This window comes from Papio anubis, chromosome 2 (assembly GCF_008728515.1).
Source record: "Papio anubis isolate 15944 chromosome 2, Panubis1.0, whole genome shotgun sequence".
In the NCBI taxonomy this organism is placed as follows: domain Eukaryota; kingdom Metazoa; phylum Chordata; class Mammalia; order Primates; family Cercopithecidae; genus Papio; species Papio anubis.
In genome coordinates, this window is record NC_044977.1 from 170,924,233 (window position 1) to 170,942,893 (window position 18,661).

The window sequence follows — 18,661 nt, forward strand, 5'->3', positions numbered from 1 at the left end:
TCTTTTATCAATTTCTAAATCCCAATTTTAAATTACAGCATATATAAAAACCTATTTTAAGATATGTTCTAAAATATATACCTTATTTTTAATACTTTTGAAATCTCAAAATAGAATAACATAAAGGTCATTGTTCTGATTCTAACATAGATTCCAAGAGAATTATTTAACAGAATCTAAGTATTAGTTGAAATTTTTTGTGTGTAAGGGAAATGTTTCACATCAGTGATTTTTCTAGTGCTTATCTGGACATTGAAGGGAAGTTCACCAGAGATGATCGACATAGGAAATCCTCTGCAGAACCCCCACCTTAATGTTGACAAAGCTACATTACTTATTATGTCTGTTTTTCTATCTTGGTCTTCTAGAAAGGACTTCAATTTTTTAAAAAGTGCTTTGGGAAAAAGAAAACACTGAAAATCCACTGATACTGATGGTCTTAAGACTATGTGTGCACATTGTAAAAGCAAATCAAAATCCCAACTTCCACTTATTTTATAAGTCAGATGTAGCTGCATGACAGACCTACTAATAATCTTCTTTAAAAATGTCTACACTTTATATGATTTTGAATACCTCAAACTGAATTTGGCCGGTAGGACAACTTACCGTTTTCAGGCAAGCTAAAGCTAACCTATCTTGAAATACATACTTTTCAACATATTAAACATACACATATATATATTTTTCAGCAGTATTCAAAGATTTAAGATCACCTATTTAATCTCACCCCTTGAATTTTGGTACCTTGATGTTTGTATTGTTTTCTTCTGTTGGGAGTCAGAACACAATACCCCAAACTATGGTATCTTAAGATGCTGAGTACTTTGACCTGAAGTAGATTGGAAGGGTTGCGGAAGCAAGGACTCTCTGACCTTCTTCCATCCTCTTCTCTCCATCTGTTCCATTATCCCCTAAGTGAGTCATAGAAACTAGAATTTCTCTCCCCTAGAGCAAGACATACAACCTAGGAAGGGATCTGATTTTCTCCCTTCCTCCTGAAGGTCCTCAATGGAACAAGCAACCTGCTCCATACTGGGGAGTTGGGGGCGTGGGTATCTTAACAGAGACAGAGAAAAAAATCTGAACAGGCCTTGCTGGGTTCCCCACTCAGTTTATTACCATTCAATTATATTCTTTTTGTTTAATCATGTTTCTCCACAACTATCTACCACTCTTATCAAACTTAGCATTAAACACAGTTTTCTCTGGGTCTATGGGCCTTCACTTCTGAAGGCTCTCATGACTCATAAAACTTTGTTAAATGAATTTGTTTTGCTTTTCTCTTGCTGACCTGTTTTTGCTATACTATTGACCATGACCCTTGTGGTAGGTGGGGAAGATATATTACTTTTTTCTCCTCTCTACTTTCATGTAGTTAAAAGTAAAATGAGAAATAGGTACTTTAACTATACTTCCTTGCGATATGTTTCAGTGATTGTTCTAGAGATTATAATATATGTCCTTTTTAACAGTCTACATAATATTGTACCACTTCATGTAAAACATGAAAACCTTGAAACATTATAGTTTCATTCATCCCTGTTCTTTGTGCTATTGTGTGTGGTGCATGTGTGTATTGCATGTACATGCATTAAAAGGTCTAAAATTCTGTTCTAATTTTTACTGTAAAGAATAATATATTTAAAGGAATAAAAGAAGAAAAATGTATAGTCTTTTATATTTTGCCCACATATTTAATATTTCTGTGCTCTCTTTTCTTCCTGTCAATCTGAATTTCTGTCTGCTATAATTTTCTTTTGACATGGAAAACTTATTTTGCCATTTTTCACAATGTGGGTCTGTTTCTGATGAATTCCTTCTGTTTTCATTTATCTGAAAATATCTTTGGTTCACCTTCATTTTTGAAGACTATTTCAGCTGGATATAGAATTTTTAATTGACGGGTTTTTCTTTTTTTTCTTTCAATACTTAAATATGTCATTGCATTTGCTTTTTTTACTCTATTGTTTCTCACAAGAAATAAGCTGTCTTAATGTGACATGATTATGTACATAATGTTCACGAACATGTCATAATTTTTTATGTGCTCTAAAGATTTCCTCTTTATCTTTGGTTTTTGTTAGTTTGTTTATAATGTGTCTGGGCATGATTTTCTTTGCATTTATCCTATTTGGTGTTCTCTTAGCTTTTTTGGCTCTTTAAGTTGATGTTTCTAACCAAATTCAGAAAATATTGGCTATCATTCTTTAAATATTGTTTACTACTTTATTCATATTCTCTCTCTCCACCCCTTTTCTCCTCTTCTTGTAAGACTGCAATTATGTTTGTGTTGTGATTTTTGGTATTGTCCCACAGGTTCAACACTGTTCAATTTTTTACCTTATTTTTTCTCTATTCTTCAAAGTACATAATTACATATTGATTTGTTATTGAACTCAATGACCTTTTTAATGTTGTCAGTCTATGATTAACACTATCAAGTGAATTTTTATCAAATATAATACTTTCAATTCTATAATTTCCATTTCTTTTGTATGATAGTTTTCATACCTATTCTGAGAAACCCCATCTGTTCATTCATCATGATCATATTATCCTTTAAAATATTTATAAAACCTGCTTAAAATCTGTGTCTGCTAATTCCAACATCTGTATAATTAGTACTGATTTATATAGATTGTGTTTTCTTTCAACTATGAGTCAGCTTTTTCATTTCTTTTTGATATGTCTAGTAATTTTTGGTGATATGCTGGGCATTATAAGTCATAAATTATAGGGGATCTAGAATTGTGTTGTCTTTCTTAAACAAATGTCTTTTTAAGTCTGACAGCTAAATCACTGGTGGATGCTTTGGATCTTGTCTTATGTAGATTTATTCTTTTTAATGGCTTATTTATATTTAGTTTTTAGTTATTAAGTTCAGCCTAGGGCAGTCCCTTGCTCTAGGGCATGGTCCTTACTCTTAAGATATGATTTATCAGAATCTCAACTGAATGACAAGTGAGATCTCATCACATTGGCTGGCTGGAATTCCAATGAATTCCAGCAGTATATGTACTGTAGTATTACTATTCAGTTCTTAGCCCTGAAAAAATAAAAAATCTTAGCTAGGTTTTGTGAAGCCTCACTCTGCACATACATAGCCCAGTCCTTGGCCAAGGACTCCAATTTATCCCCCCACACACTGCTGGGACCCCTTTTAGCATAGCTCGATCTTCTTAGTTAACATGCCTTGGAAATTTCAGATGTTTTCACATCCCTGATCACCAATCTCTCCCTTTTCAAATCACTGAGACCATTAATCCTGTAAGTTCCATTTTCCCGCCATTGAGAAAGCTGAAGTGTCATTGGAGTGATCACAGGGCTCACTTCTTGTGTTCCTCTTCTTTCAATGTCCATAATCTTGTCCAGCCTATTGATTAATTCCTGCAAATGATCTCTTCATATATTTGTTACCATTTTATAATTCCTTTTGGTCAGAGGTCCTCATCTGGTTACTCAGTCATAGTTAAAATATGAAGTCATTTTCAAATGGATATTTTAAACCAGCTTTCTGTAATGTTTCTGTACTTCTCTAAGAGCAAAATCATATAGCATGTTAACATTTTTTAATAGCCCTATTGGAAACAAGTAAAAACCTAATAACAAGCAAAACCTAATAACCCCCAATACACACACACATCATATGTATTTCAAAAAAGAGAACTTTCTTATTTTTTCTTTCTGGATATAACACATATTAACTCTATTTTGATAAAAACAGATTAATATATACTTGTGCTTCACAATTTGATTAATGCTAATATTTTCTATTTATACACATACAAAAATAGAAACATGTCATGGGAAATTTACATGCTTATATTTATGTGCTATGTTTTAAAATATGTATTTCTTTACAGAAGAAGAGGAACTCAATTATTCTGATATTTTATCAAATCACTTCTATATATACTTTGAAAATTATGCGTAATTCAGATAGAGACCATTGTTTCTTAAAGACAGGCTTCAACTTACCAATCAATTTCCACCAGGACCTTTGCTTTCAGTAGACAAAATTCAATAAATGACTTTGCCATTAATATTTCTGTTTATATAATAGAATAACAATCTACTGAAAATTTAAAACTATACCACAATTCAGAATGTGGCATCTCAGGTATCATAACTAAAATTTAAATAAAAATATCACTTGAAGGGGTTTTAAAAGTATTTACAATGTATTTTACAGATTGTTGCTAAGAGGTTTACACAATTCATCTTACAGATGTAGACAGGTTAATGAATTTAAATGTATTAATTTTCCTCTAGCATTTAAAATTTATCGTTAGCTTGGTTTGGCAGTGAGAAGTTAAAAGGGGTTTAAGGTCCAAGTGAAATGGTTTTTAAGTGCATCAGGAATGATGAGTTATATTAATTTTAGATTCACCAAGTTCTTTTAGAGGCTCTGTGTTGTCAACATTAAAGTTTTAAAGTCAGAATTTCCTTTGATAAATGCCTCACTGAAACACAATAAAGGCTAAGACAGGCATTTAACAAACAAGAAAATGTATTAGGCCGATAAACTTCTGAAAAGTGCCATATTTTAAACATTCCCGTCAATAATTAGGTATGTGCAAAATAAAACCATAATGAGGTATTACCTGTCCAACAGATTGGCAAAAAATTTTTTAAAGTCTAACAATACCAAATGTTGGCAGCGATGTGAAGCAACAAAAAACTTTCTTGAACTACTTCAGTGAGTGTAAATTGGTGCAATTGCTTTGGAAAATAATCGGGCATTTTTTAGTAAAATTGGCTGTATCCTTCCCTTACAACCTGGCAAATCTACTCAAAATATACACTCTCAGATGGTGGTGGGTACTAACATCATAATAACTAAACAAGCACAGTGATAGCAGCATTGTTTGCAATAGGCAAAAACTGGGAACAATTCAATATCCATCCACAGCATAATGAATATGGAAATTGTGTTATATTCATATATTAAAATAATGTATTACAACAAAATTAAGTGCAACTACTCAAAAGAATGTGGATGATATTCTCAAACATAACATGGAGTGAGAGAAGGGAAGCAGTCTTAAAATAATACACACTGTGTGATTCATATAAAACTTCAAATAGTCAAACCAAACTACATTGTTTGGGAATGCATCAGTGGAAAACTATAGAGAAAAGAAAAAAAAACATACCACTATAGAGTATTTTAGAAGTCAGAAGAGTGGTTACTACCAAGGAAGAGGACAGAGAATTGAAGAATGGTATACTGAGGCTTTTGGGTGACTGGCTGATATTTCCAGTAGTGTTTCTTAATAACAACTCATTGTACTCTACATTCATGTGTTGTATCATTTCCTGTAAATATGTTATCTTTCATAACAAGATTTTTAAAATATATCTATAAAAGGCAATATAAATTATGAGAAATAAAGAAAAAAGGAGAAAATAGATAAAAGAATGTTAAAATATTTTATGATGCTTTTGTCTATAAGTAGAATACACTCAACTCAGAATAATTGAAACAATGATATATTATTTTATAAAGCAAGAAATCTGGAAATATGATAGCTCCAAGTTAGATTAATATAGGAGCCCAATGATATCATCAAGGACATAGTTTTTCTTCCTCTTTCTACTCTATATTTTTCATAATATTACATTATCTTATTGTTACAGGATGGTTGTCACAAATGCGGAGCAGTGGATCCCTCTTTTTTTTAAGGAAAAGGACCATTTCCCAGTGTGCATGCACACTCACTCACACACAGACACACACGTTTCCCCTTGACTCATTGACTGAACTTGCATCCCATGTTTCTGCCCCCAGTGCAGAAAAGGGGCCACCATGATTGACTTAGAACAATTACATTTTCCCCATTGTAGGGCTTGGCCTCCTGCCACCTCTGAAGCACAGTTTTGAGGAGTGCAGATAATGAAACAAAATCAAGGATCAGTTAGATAGCATGAAGGCATACGAATGTTGTCTGTTACAAATTTTAAAATACGGACAATTTATCTGAAATACTTGAGCCTTCAGATCATTTCATGATTAGAGTATTAATTAGTATTACCAAAAATGGCCCATACCGAAGCATTTCCTAATGTACCTTATTAATTTAAAAAAGTAAATTAGCATCATATAAATGCTGTATTACCCAAAGAAGGAACACAACCAGATTATATCAAAATCTAAATGCTCCCAAAGAAGGAAGAATCTCTATAGAATTTCAAGAGAAAATACTCTTTATGTCTAATTATCTGTATTCCTGGTTAGGCCATTTATTTTATGGTCACTGCTAACAAAAAGATACTGTCAGGTATGCATAGACTAACAAATATTACCACCCCAAGAATTTTAATGAAAAATAAATTGCTTGAAAGGGTTTTCCTGGTTTTTAGTCATGAAGGAAAAAAAAAAATCAAATAAAAACCTAACTGTCATAGTATTCAAAATGGTATTGAGTTGTGAGACCCTAAAATTTAGATTCAGTTCGTACCTAATAGGGTTATAGAGTATCTTTTTTGAGGGGGGAGGTGGGGGTCTCACTCAGTCACCCAGGCTAGAGAGCAGTGGCCTGATCATAGCTCACTGCAACCTTGAAACCTCGAATTCCTGCACTCAAGTAATCCTCCCATTTCAACCTCCTGAGTAGTTGGTACTGCAGATGTGTGCCCCACAACTGGCTAATTTTTAAATTTTTTTGTGTGGAGACAGGGTATCACTATATTGTCCAGGCTGGTCTTGAACTCCTGGTCTCAAGTGATCCTCCCATCTCAGCCTTCCAAAGTGTTGGGATTACAGGCTCTGGCCGCTTTTGTGAGTATTAAAGGAGAAAAATACATATAAAATACATAGCTCATTTATAGGAGCAGGGGAATGACATCATAAGTAGTAGTTATTTTGATAATTGTTAATATTTCCTGCCCCAACCCTAGAGTCAGTCATTTCTCCAAGAAGCCTTGGTTCTGTTTATTGGAGAATGGTATTAGAAACCAAGATCTGGGTGCTAAGTATGTTCATTGCTACTGGGCTGTCTTTGCTTCTAGGACCACTCAGGTGACAGAGCAAGATGATATACACATGTATACTAACTAGTATATGTCGACATTTCTATAAGTATTTCTATACATAATTATCTCTCTGTATATTAAGCTAAACATGAGTTTATATGGATGTTTCAAACTGTAATCTATTATCTCATGGATTCTTCCGGCATCCTCTTTGCTTATCTGTTAGCTCCCACTGCAAACAGTGATAAACCTATGTCTTACAATCTGCCAGTCTAACATTTACTTAATTGTTCAATTTCAGTATGCATGCATAGCAGCACCAGAACTAACTAGTACTGTATTTGTGTGGTTTGTTTATATTTATTTATGTTTTTATTTTCTTGAGACAGAGTTTTGCTCTTGTTGCACAGGCTGGAGTGCAATGGCGCAATCTCGGCTCACCACAACCTCTGCCTCTGGGATACAAGGGATTCTCATGCTGTAGCCTCCTGAGTAGCTGGGATTACAGGCAAGTGCCACCACGCCCAGCTAATTTTGTACTTTTAGTAGAGACAGGGTTTCTCCATGTTGGTCAGGCTGGTCTCAAACTCCGGACCTCAGGTGATCTATCCACCTCGGCCTCCCAAAGTGCTGGGATTACAGGCGTGAATCACCACACCCGGCCTATTTGTGTGATTTTTAAACCTGATAGAGATGTTAAATATACTTCTTAGAAGAGCATGCACAGAATTCAAAAATTAATAGTACTATATATCTGGATGTCATATTTCTCTATTTTTAAATTTTTATTGGGGATATTTGGGGGAGAAGAAGATAAAGACATACAAGATTATTGTCTCTCACAAGTTGTTTTAAAAAGGTGTTTAATTACTGATAAAGATAATGATATATAGTTCAAAATGTTATTTAACCACATAGAGTAAATATTGAACATTATAATCTCCAAATCACTAGAGAAAAAGAAGAGGGCTACTTAATCTTCCTAGTGAGAAATATGAACTTAAAAAATTAAAACAATATTTACATTCTGAAACTGTCCTATGTACCACATTGATACATACAATTTTAATTAAAATTCCCGAAGGATTATTTTTTCGGCAAACTACAGTTACAGTTTTAAAGTTCGTCTAAGAGAAAATCTCATTATAATTGTGAAGGCAAGTAAAAAATATGAGCGTTTTGGAATATGCCAATTGTGAAGAATTGCCACCTTCATTTATGTAGGAGTTTATGCAATCTGCAAATATGGCGCTATATCTACAGTGGGCTGAGAGGGCTGTGTCTTGTTCATCTTTATGATAACAGCCCCTAGTACGCAGTAAGCAGTCAGTGAACATTAAATTGAAGATGACCTTCCTTCACTTCTAATTTAAGAGGTGAATTATTTATTCATAACTTTATGTAAAATCTAAAGTATTGTCCTGTGAGTACACATATTGACATATATACCTAGTTTTGAGTCACTGTAGATTTGTGATGAAATCTACTCCTAAGGTTATGTAAATTGGTGAATGCCAAAAGTGTGTTTGTGTGTCAGTTTTACAGAGCATTAAGTACTTCACAGAGAGACTTGATGTGGTTGTAGACAGATGTCTGAGAGGCTGTGACGAAGGAAGAAAAGATACTTGAAGTGGAAGCATGAGGTTTTGAATACAGTCTTTTAAACTGAAGTCCCCTCTATAACTGTAATAGAAATCAGTTATGCAACTAGTATACAATTTATAGAAGTGTGATGAAATATTCATATATATCTTTTTGTTTTAATTGAAGTTGACTTAATTTCTCAATTTTCTTAAAAGCTAAAAGAAAATAGATACAAGATCTTTGTGCTAACTAAATCTTTGGATGTTTTACACAAACACATATTTTATTATGCTACTACCGCAACTTGGAATATTACCTACATATTTTAATGATCTTAATAATTTATGCATACATGAAATGAGTTTATATTTGAAAATTTCTCTTCCAAAACAGCTGTTCAGTTCAGAAAAATTGAACAAGAATATTTATGAATATAAAATTTCATGAGTCAATTGTATTAAGCACATTGTACACCCTCCATAAATCCTGATTTTCTTGGTAGATTCACATTTTCCCCTATCAATGACATTAATTTCCTGAAAACTGAGCCTTTAAGAAATAATTTGAAATGGGAGGGAATTTTTTTTTTTTAAGTGAGCAGTTAGAGCCAGATCTTATAATTTTTTTCAGAGAAATTTTAGTCTTTGGGGAATCAGTAGTTCAACCCCCTTCCAAGATGTTGAATTCTAAGGCCATGGTCAGTCAATAAGTTTTGGCAACCTATATTAAATTATTTTTGGAAAGCTTCTCTTGGATAATCATATGACACTCACTGATGCCCTGAAAAGTGATATCAATAGGGGGAAAGGGTAATTGTGAGTTACTCACGGGTGGTGGATTGATTTTATGATCATCAAGGAAATCAGGTGAGAGTTTGTTGGGGAGTGAGAATAGAAGTGGAAAACATCTTTATAGCATTCCAGTAAACCACAAACCATTCCACTTTTACTTCCATGATTGATGATGCCACTGAAAACCCTCTATGGGACGACTGCACTTCCTTGAATCTCAAACTGTAGACCATTCATTATGCTGTATATTTTCTACTGTGACCTGATATTGATGTACACTGTGTTTAATGAATCATATTTATCACCCTGTTTCAGCACAGGATGTACTGTGTATCTTATCTTAGACTCATGGTCCAAGTGGGAAACGGAGCAAGTGAAGTCTGGGAATAGAATCTAACAAGAGGGCAGGTTAGGAAGTGCCAGACAGGATGGAGGAAGAGATAGAAAACTTGAGCTGGAATCTCTAACTGGGACAGAACAGAGCATTCCAAACACTGGTGAAAATGAACAGTGGACTCCTGGCATCTGTATGATGGCAAAATGACAGTATCTTCAAAACCAGATTCTCCCAGCTTCAGATTATCATCCAAATCTGTTCTTAGTTAATGATAGAAACAGTTTCCCAAAGTATTGAACCAACGTGCATATACCCAGGGCCAAACATTCCAACCAAAATAAAAGCAACGTATTTATAGAGATATTTTGAAGGAAATTTCAAATGAAAAGTGAGAAGAAGCTATTCTATGAATATTTCTGAGCTGGTCATTTTCCTCAAAATAAAGCAAAATAATTAGACTTACACTATACGTGGTGTTTAACCATATATAGTTACATGATAGCTTTTCCTTTGTGCCTTGCTAATACTTTTAATATTTCAGGGCACATGACGATTGGGTAGGACTAGCCATGCCAGGCCACAGCCATCCCAGTAAACACTGGTGTGGAGGCTCACCTAAGGTAGGGAAAGTTACTTGAGGACACCGCATGGGAGGCAGCCAGGAGTAAACAATTTCAAATATAACCAATTTGTTGTACAAACTGAAGTATAAACATGAAACTATTACATTTTTCTCAAACCACTGTCTCAAATGCATTATGTCAATTTTCCCTTTTCCATAAGGTAGAAGACCCCTTAACAAGCCCTTGGGCAGATTTCATCATTTCTGGTTAACTTTCAGTTACTCAGTTTCAACTGTTAAAAATCCATCAAGTTTAAATTTAAATTTCCAGTTTTGTCTCCAATTCAGAGCTCTCTTTTCCTGATCACAGACCAGTCTTGAGCTTAAGGAGCCTTCATTGAGAAGGCAACAAGCTTGTTCTTATTCCTCTTTTCAAATCAGCACAAAGGATTCCAGGAGAACCCAGGCTTGGTTTGGAGATACCTTTTCCTTCCACTTTCAAGGCACAACTCCCCTTTCCTCTGGTCTTAGGAGCAGGAATGGGAAAAGAGAAGGACGGGCAAATTCCCACTATTTATCTGCACTTGGGTGAGTTGTCATGAATTCTTTGGCTAAGAGGGACTTATTGTCTATACATTCTTATGCCAGGTCTCCAAATGCTGGCTCATGTGGGTGACAAGGTTATGAGGACACTGGAGAGCTGGCCTACATCTCAGTGCTTTGACATGACTTCACATTTTCCAAGCCTCTTTAATTTCGCCACTATCCCATCACGTAGGACATCCCATAGCCACTTATTGCTGAGGTTCTCTTTCCCAATGTCAAGCCCTCTTGGATGAGGTTTTAGTCATTCAGCTCATGCCTGGTACCCAAAATGGAAAACTCACATTTGACTTTGTCTGAAGTAGACAAAGTCAAGAATCAACTCACATAGTATACAATTAGTTTTACTATTTTTTGTGTGACATCCCACCTTCCCCAAATTTCTGAGTTCCATTGCTTTCAACTACTAGCAACTTTGCTTTTTCTCTGAAGGACTGCCCTCAAGCTACTGGAGCCTACAGATGTGCCAAGAAGTTTATTTCCCCTGAGAGGCTGTTTACCAATAAACTGCCTAGCTCTCTTCATTCAGTGTAGGGCAATTTAGAGGCTAAACTTCAACTCTGGAAGTTCCCTGCAGAATCAAGCCAAGTCCTATCCACTGCCGTGGGACTTTTGAACTCTTGTTCAGCTTATTCTCCTTTCCTGTTCTGCTGCCCCTGCCACTCTCCCCAGTATCCTTACTGATTTCTCCTATGAGCACTTTCTTAATAAATCATTTGAATCCTTACTCAGGGTCTGTTCCTTTGCAAACTGACCTAAGAAACCTACTCTTGACGTACAGTTGGATAAGCATGGAGCTCTCTGCCACATTGCCCCCCATCCATCCTGCCATCTCTTTCCAATTTTCTTTCTAATTTCAAATGTCTTAATAGCGGTTAATGTTCTTTTCCTTCCTTTCTCCTCCCATTCTTCTTCTCCTTCCTTCTCTTTCTTCTTACCTTCTTTCTTCCTCCCTCTTTCTTTCCCTTCTTTTCTTCCTTCATCCTTTCCTTGTCTTTCTTTTCATTCCTATTCTATATCCTTTCTAGAATAAGCACTGTGGTTCCAGATTTCTAGTATTTTCTCCCATGTTACTCTTGGAATTTGGGAAGAGAAGCCAAACTGTTTTGGATTCTCTGATGGACTGATTGTCTTGATAATAATGTTCCTCTTTCTTTATGTAAAATGGTAATGCTTTTGGTGCTGAGAGCAGGATGACCTTTTTTTAGGAAGGAGGAACACGAAGGTGGTACAGAAGAGGTTTTCTTGAAGGCTCACTTGCTCTGGACACCAGAGTAAGGCTTTCACAAGGCTTTCTTCAGGACCAGAACTTTTTTTTTTTTGTTTTGTTTTGAGACGGAGTCTCGCTCTGTCGCCCAGGCTGGAGTGCAGTGGCCGGATCTCGGCTCACTGCAAGCTCCGCCTCCCGGGTTCACGCCATTCTCCTGCCTCAGCCTCCCGAGTAGCTGGGACTACAGGCTCCCGCCACCTCGCCCGGGTAGTTTTTTGTATTTTTTAGTAGAGACGGGGTTTCACCGTGTTAGTCAGGATGGTCTCTATCTCCTGACTTCGTGATCCGCCCGTCTCGGCTTGAGCCACCGCGCCCGGCCGAGGACCAGAACTTCTACTTCTAATTTCTACATCTACCCCAAATAAATGTTCAAAACCAGAACCAATTCAAACTTCTACATCTACACCAAATAAATATTCAAAACCAGAATCAATTCCTAGAGCTAGCAGTGGAGGTCAAGGTAGTGTCATCATTTTCTTCCCTGGCAATGGATCATCAATTCCTCCAGTACAGACAGTCCCTAACTTAAGATGGTTCAACTTATGGTTTTTAAATTTTTTGACTTTCCAATAGTGCTAAAGCAGTAGGATACTCTTGAGAGATAGGCCAAGTGGCAGCAGCAGCGGCAGCCAGCCACGCAATCACCAGGGTAAACCACAGATACTCTACAGTGTATTGTGTTACCAGTTGATCCTGCCCCACTGTAGGCTACCGACTGTAAGTGTTCTGAGCATGTTTAAGGTAGGCTGGGCTAAGCTCTGATATTCAGTAGGTAATATGTATTAAATGCATTTTTGATATTCTCAATTTACAATGGATTTATAAGAAGGTAACCCTGTCATATGTCTAGGAACATCTGTATTTAATAATGTCCAAAGTTCTGGAAAGTACAGTGGGAAAAAGTGAGGAGAACTCACTACAAATAAAATGGTGAGTGAATGAATGGCTAACTTTTATTTGTTTTCTACAGTTGATGCCTTAGGAAGTTGAAACAAGAAACCTGTACAGCAGTTAGATAATTAAAATGGCACATTGACAGAAGATGGTTTCCTTTGTGTCTGATACATAGCATTTATGAATGAAAGTGCTCAGCATCCCAGTGGTTCTCCTTCTGAACTGGCTCATCCATTACTGGGGTAATGATTTTCCGTCCGGGAAACAGCAAAGCCAAAGGCCTATTACACAGGCAACATAAAGTTAAAAAGACATTATGAATAAAACGTTGGCTCATGCCGGCTTTTGCCAAGCCTTCTCCAGAGAAGATTGCCTGATGCCGACACGTGTTTATTACACTTAATAATGTTTACATAATTCTTCTTTGAGCTCATTAGAGCTGTCAGATCAGAAGTAAATGTATTCCCCCCTCTGTTTATCTCTAAAGACTTCTCAGTCAATAAAGCAAGATGAATGACATCCAGGGCGCAGACAAGTACTCTTGAGCTTTGCAAACACTGCCAAGTTAAACCCTCAGCCAGGGTGGGCTTGTGAGTCTCAGGACTGCGGGAGCATGCATCTCATCAGCCAATTAGTTCTCTTAGCGGTGCTTCTCCAACTTTCATGTGCTTGGAATCTCCCTGAGAGCTTCTTAAAATACACAATACTAGGCCCCCTCCCCAGAGATTTTGGTTCACTAGATCTGGGGTAGGACCCAGAAATTTGCATTTCTAGCAAGCCCCTAGGTGATGCTGACGCTGCCGGTGCATGGAACACACTCAGAGTAGCCCTATTCTGGAGTTTATTTCCAATAGTCTCTTTTGTTGGGGAGGAGGGTGGCGGTACCCCTTGGCAATTTGGGACATCCTGGCTGGCCTGTGGCATGCATCAGCCACAGCGGTGAAGGCGGCAGGGGCAGCAGCAGTGGCAGCAGTAACAGCCGGCCGCCGCCTCCTGCTCAGCTCACGCGGAAACCCCACTGGGCCGTCGTGGCTCCGCGCGGTTGCGGGCCAGCGTGGAGAGGCGGGACGTGGCGCCCGGGGGCGGGGCCTGGCGCCCGGGGGCGGGGCGCAGCGAGCCGGGCTCCCGCTGTCTCCTCTCAGCGGCGGCGGCAGGGGCTGAGGGCACAGCCAGCGGGCGGCGCGCCGCGGACTCCCAGGCAGCCCGCCGAAAGGTAAAGCCAGGAGAGCGCGCTGGCGGGTCTTGCTGTTGGGTGGCTGCTGTCCAAGCCCCGAGCGTCCCCGGAGCCCCAGGCTGGGTCTGGAAGACCAGGGCATTTGCATGGCATCCAGGGACCGGCTGCCTAGCAGGGATTTTGCGTGTACCGCGGCGGGGCCAGGGGCTGGGGGTGGGGTGTCTGCAGCGAGAGTCCGCGACCGATCCCAGGACATCTGGACTCGAGGACAACTTTGCGCAGCAGTCCTCTTCCAAGTTCCCTTTATTGCTATTGTCTTAGCGCCTGTCTGACAATCTCCCCGGACTCCAGCTTTGTTCTCATTAGGCCAAACCAGCCGTCCCCAGGGGCGTGAACCCAGGAGTCGCTGGCAAGTTGCACCTGCCAGTCGGATCCTCCCCGGCTCCCTTCCTATCCCTGCCGGGTCCAGCGCTGTCCTGCGCACATTAGGGCTGGACATGGCGAGACCTGGCGCCCTCGGGAGCAGGGGTTCTCGCTCCATTCCCCTGTGGGGGTCTAAGATCGGGGCCGGGGTATCGGACCTCTGGGTCGCGGCATGCTTTGGGGCCGGAGAAAGGGCGAGAAAAAGTTTGAGCATTGGCTGGGCCTAGGGAGCGGGTAGCGCCAGCTGCACATGGCAGGAGTTGGAGAGAGTACTAGGGGCTTGGCGCTAGGCAGAGGGACCCGGCCAGGGACCGAGCCTTGGAGGCTGAGCCTCCAAGCCTGGATTGTCAGCCGGGAAGGGGTGCTTGCTGTGTGCGCGCTTTGGCAGGAAGGGGCTGTGTGTGATTGTGGAGATGATGGGCGGAAAAACAGAGAAGAGAGAGGTACTAGGGTTCTGTGTAATTGTAGTGTGCCCCAGTGTGCACTTTTCTCCCTCCGGATATTTTGAAGAAGGTGTGCACGCGATGTCTTGTACGTGGACTCCCAGAGGTGGGGGTGGGGGTGGGGACGAGGGATAAGTTTTACCTAGAGCTAGAGCTGGCGTTGAAAGTGAACAGGTGACAGAAGACGTGTGTGTGTGTGTGTGTGTGTGTGTGTGTGTGTGCGCGCGCGCACGCCGTGGCCAAGGATGCTCGGGTGCTGGACCGCCCGCTGTGCCTCCACACACCCCCGCCCCGCCCCCTTCCAGCTCTCAGCGCGGGTTGAGTTTCCCTGACACTCCCCGCCCGAGGCAGGCAGGCAGAGGCGAAGTGATGGTCGCAGAGTGAAGCAGACAAAAGGGTGCATTTGAACGACCCTTCCAGGACCAGACGGCTAGAGTGTAGGGTGTGTGTGTGTGCGCGCGCGTGTGTGTGTGTGTGTGTGTGTGTGTCTGTCTGTCGGTCTGTCTGTCTGGAGGGGGTCCCTGCTCTGCCAGCTATGGAGGGACCACTGAGAGAAGAGGAAAGAGGTAGGACCGGGAGAAAGACAGGTGAGGCGGAGCAGAGAAGAAGAAACAGAATGGGAGAGAGTCGAGAGCCGAGAGCCGAGATGTAAAAGCATCTTACCTGATTGGACGCAGATATATAAATTAATTTTAAAAAGAGGTTCTAGAAGTAGGAGAAGAAGAAGAAAAGAGCCCTGAAGCTAAAATTTTAGAGATGGGGGCGCAATGTTTGATTATTTAATAAAGGTATCTTATCGAGCCATGGTAAAGTAAGTCTAAAACCCTCTCCGAAGTTTATTGCTGGTTTTAGATAGTCTCCTTTGACACATCTTTACAGCACCTACTCCAGAAGTACCTTTTGACTGTCAGAAAGAAGTAAAAGGCATGTATACACAAATAAAATGCAGCTAAATGAAGTTTAAATGAAGCTTTGAGCCGGATTAAATGGCTTGTGTAACTGCTGAATGTTGCTAAAGTACTGTCAGAGCTATAAAATAGCCAGACAAAAATAAAGGAAAAAATAATTGTAACAAGAAAATGAAGGCTTTACAAGAACTTCAGTAATGAACACATAACAATTGATGGTATGATGCAGTAATTATTTTCGTATTTACGCCATTAACGATTGTAATTTAACGTTAATGTCCTGGTATTTTATTCCTTCTCATTTGCAGACAAAAGCACATCTGAGACGCCATCAGGGAGTAATTTGGTAATATAAAGTCATGAATAGAAAACACTAAACCATGCTCAGAACTCTGACAACATAAAGCGTGAAACAAAATAACCTCATTTGCTGTTTATTATCTGTCTTTATAATTCTGTTTACCATCATTTGCATAAATGAATAGCTAAATTGTATAGTATATTCCTTCTTGGACAAAAAAATACGTGATGCTTATAGATATGGCGGGGCGGGGGGAACTAGTAGGTAATTCTTACCTTAAGCATGAAGAAAAAAAAAAAAACTGTGGGATTAGAAACTGTTGCAAATAATCAGAATGCAAATTTAACCTACTTTAGGCATCCTTATTTTATTTAACTTGGCTAAGGTAGCTTTAACAATATATATGTAATTAGGAGATGCACAGACCCTAAACTTCTTTGCTAGCAAATAATAACAAAACTGAACTGAAGAGCCACACATTATGTCATGAAGCAGTTTTGTTAATCTGAAAAACTATTTTTTTCTATTCAGACTTTCAAAGGGTAAATTTTCTGAAAGAAGGAAGGAGTTTATTGGAAGAAGTTCAAAGCAAAATTATTACAGCAGAAACTTAAGTTATAAACATCTTAAGACAATCATCAGAGTTCACACATTTTAAAAGTATTGTGCATTGTTTTAACCTTAGGGACATTTGTTAAAACTTCTTTACTCATATGATAAAGGGAAAAAATAATAACTGCATTAAAAAGGCTGTAAAGTAAAATGCCAGCAAAACAGCTGAGCAAAACATGTGGTTAAGAAGGATCAATCAAGCACATCAATGTTTAAAAATATCTATTTATTATTACCAGACTCATAAAATATCACAGTGATTGAATATCCCTTTTCCTTCCCATACAAATCTGCTGATCTCATGTGGAAGAGCACAATGAAATCAGTATTACCTGAGAATAGATTGCATGAGAGAATAAAGACTTTGTATATATTTCAAGTACAGAGAAAAAAAAATTTAAGTGGGAAGTAAGCCCTTCATTACAGTGGAGCCTGGTGATTGTGTAAGATTGGGGTAAGTTCTTAGCAGTTAGTTGGCTACAAACTCATTTGTTTATTCATTTCTGCGCCATGCATTTATTAAGTACCCATTATTAATGACCAACTATTGTACTAGGTACTGGGGTTTCAAGGATGAGTTAGACTCATCCCCTGTATTTAGAAAAAAATGAGTCCCATAATATATACAATGAATGTCTATTAAAATTAAAGTTCTTAAAATGAGTACACAGTTATGTGGGAAAATAGATGCAATAAAATATGAGAAGTGTCCACCTATCCTAGAACTTGGGAATAAAATAGGCTAGACTCAACTTTCAGCTCTGTTTCTTACTAGTTATGAGAACCTGATCCAGTTATTTAACCTCTCTGAACCTCAGGTTTCTCATCTGATAAATGAGAGAAAGAAACTTCCCTAAATCATGGGGTTTTTACAACAATTACATGTCAACATATTTTTAATGTCTTCTATGTTTAAAACCAACGCTGGATCCCATACTTCCCAGCATCCCTTACCTCATTTATTTTCTCCATGTCATTGTCAAACTTCTGGTGAGGCTTGTCTGCACATTTTAATCTCCACATGCTAATCTCCACCTCCTCTCTACCTTACTGTCGGTCCTCCTCCAGTGTGGCTTCTGCCTCCACCGCTTACGAAAACAACTTCTCTTGACATCAGCAGTGACTACTGAGCAGTGATCTGCACTCTTACTTAACTTCTTGGAGCACTGGACAGAGTTGACTCGTCCCTTTTCTGTCATAAGGTATATTCTGTTGGCATCTTTCAGTGACTTTGGTGGCTTCCGTGGGACTGTATGTCTTTAGTTCTCCTCTTTAGAGTTAATTATTTCCCAGCTGGCTCCCCTTCCATGATCTCATCTCTAAATAAAGACTGGATCTTTCCAACACTAGGGCTATATTCTAGCCCATCTTTTTATATCGCCTTCCTCTTCCTTCCCCGCCTTCCGCTTTAGGTAATATCTTTCATTCTCATGGTTTTAAGTCTTATCCATACAACAACTCAATTTATGTCTCTAATCCACTCCTGACCTCTGAGCTCCAGCAACATCTATTCAATTGCTCACTTAACATCTCCATTTGGATGTTTCACAAGCATATCCAACGTTTTACATCCAAAATTAAAGGTTATATTATCACTACCAATAACCTTCTAAAATTATTCTCTCTTTAGTCTTCCTCATTTGTGGAAATGACAGTACCATACTAATTGTTCAGTCTAGAAACATAGATTTATTCCTTTGCCTCAACTATTTCTTTATTTGTCATGTACATTGTATCCAAGGTAGGCATGTGCCTGATACCCACAGGTAGGCCTGCCAGCA

General features: G+C 38.7%; 1 protein-coding gene across 1 annotated transcript in view; it reads left to right on the top strand.

The window, feature by feature from the left end:
• Nucleotides 1–14,151: 14,151 nt before the first annotated feature.
• Nucleotides 14,152–18,661, top strand: part of RARB (retinoic acid receptor beta) — a 771,255-nt gene continuing 766,745 nt past the window's right edge. Inside the window, exon 1 of the mRNA XM_017955965.2 lies at nt 14,152–14,232. The gene's annotated coding sequence lies outside the window, so the exon portion shown is untranslated. The remainder of the gene's footprint in view (nt 14,233–18,661) is intronic.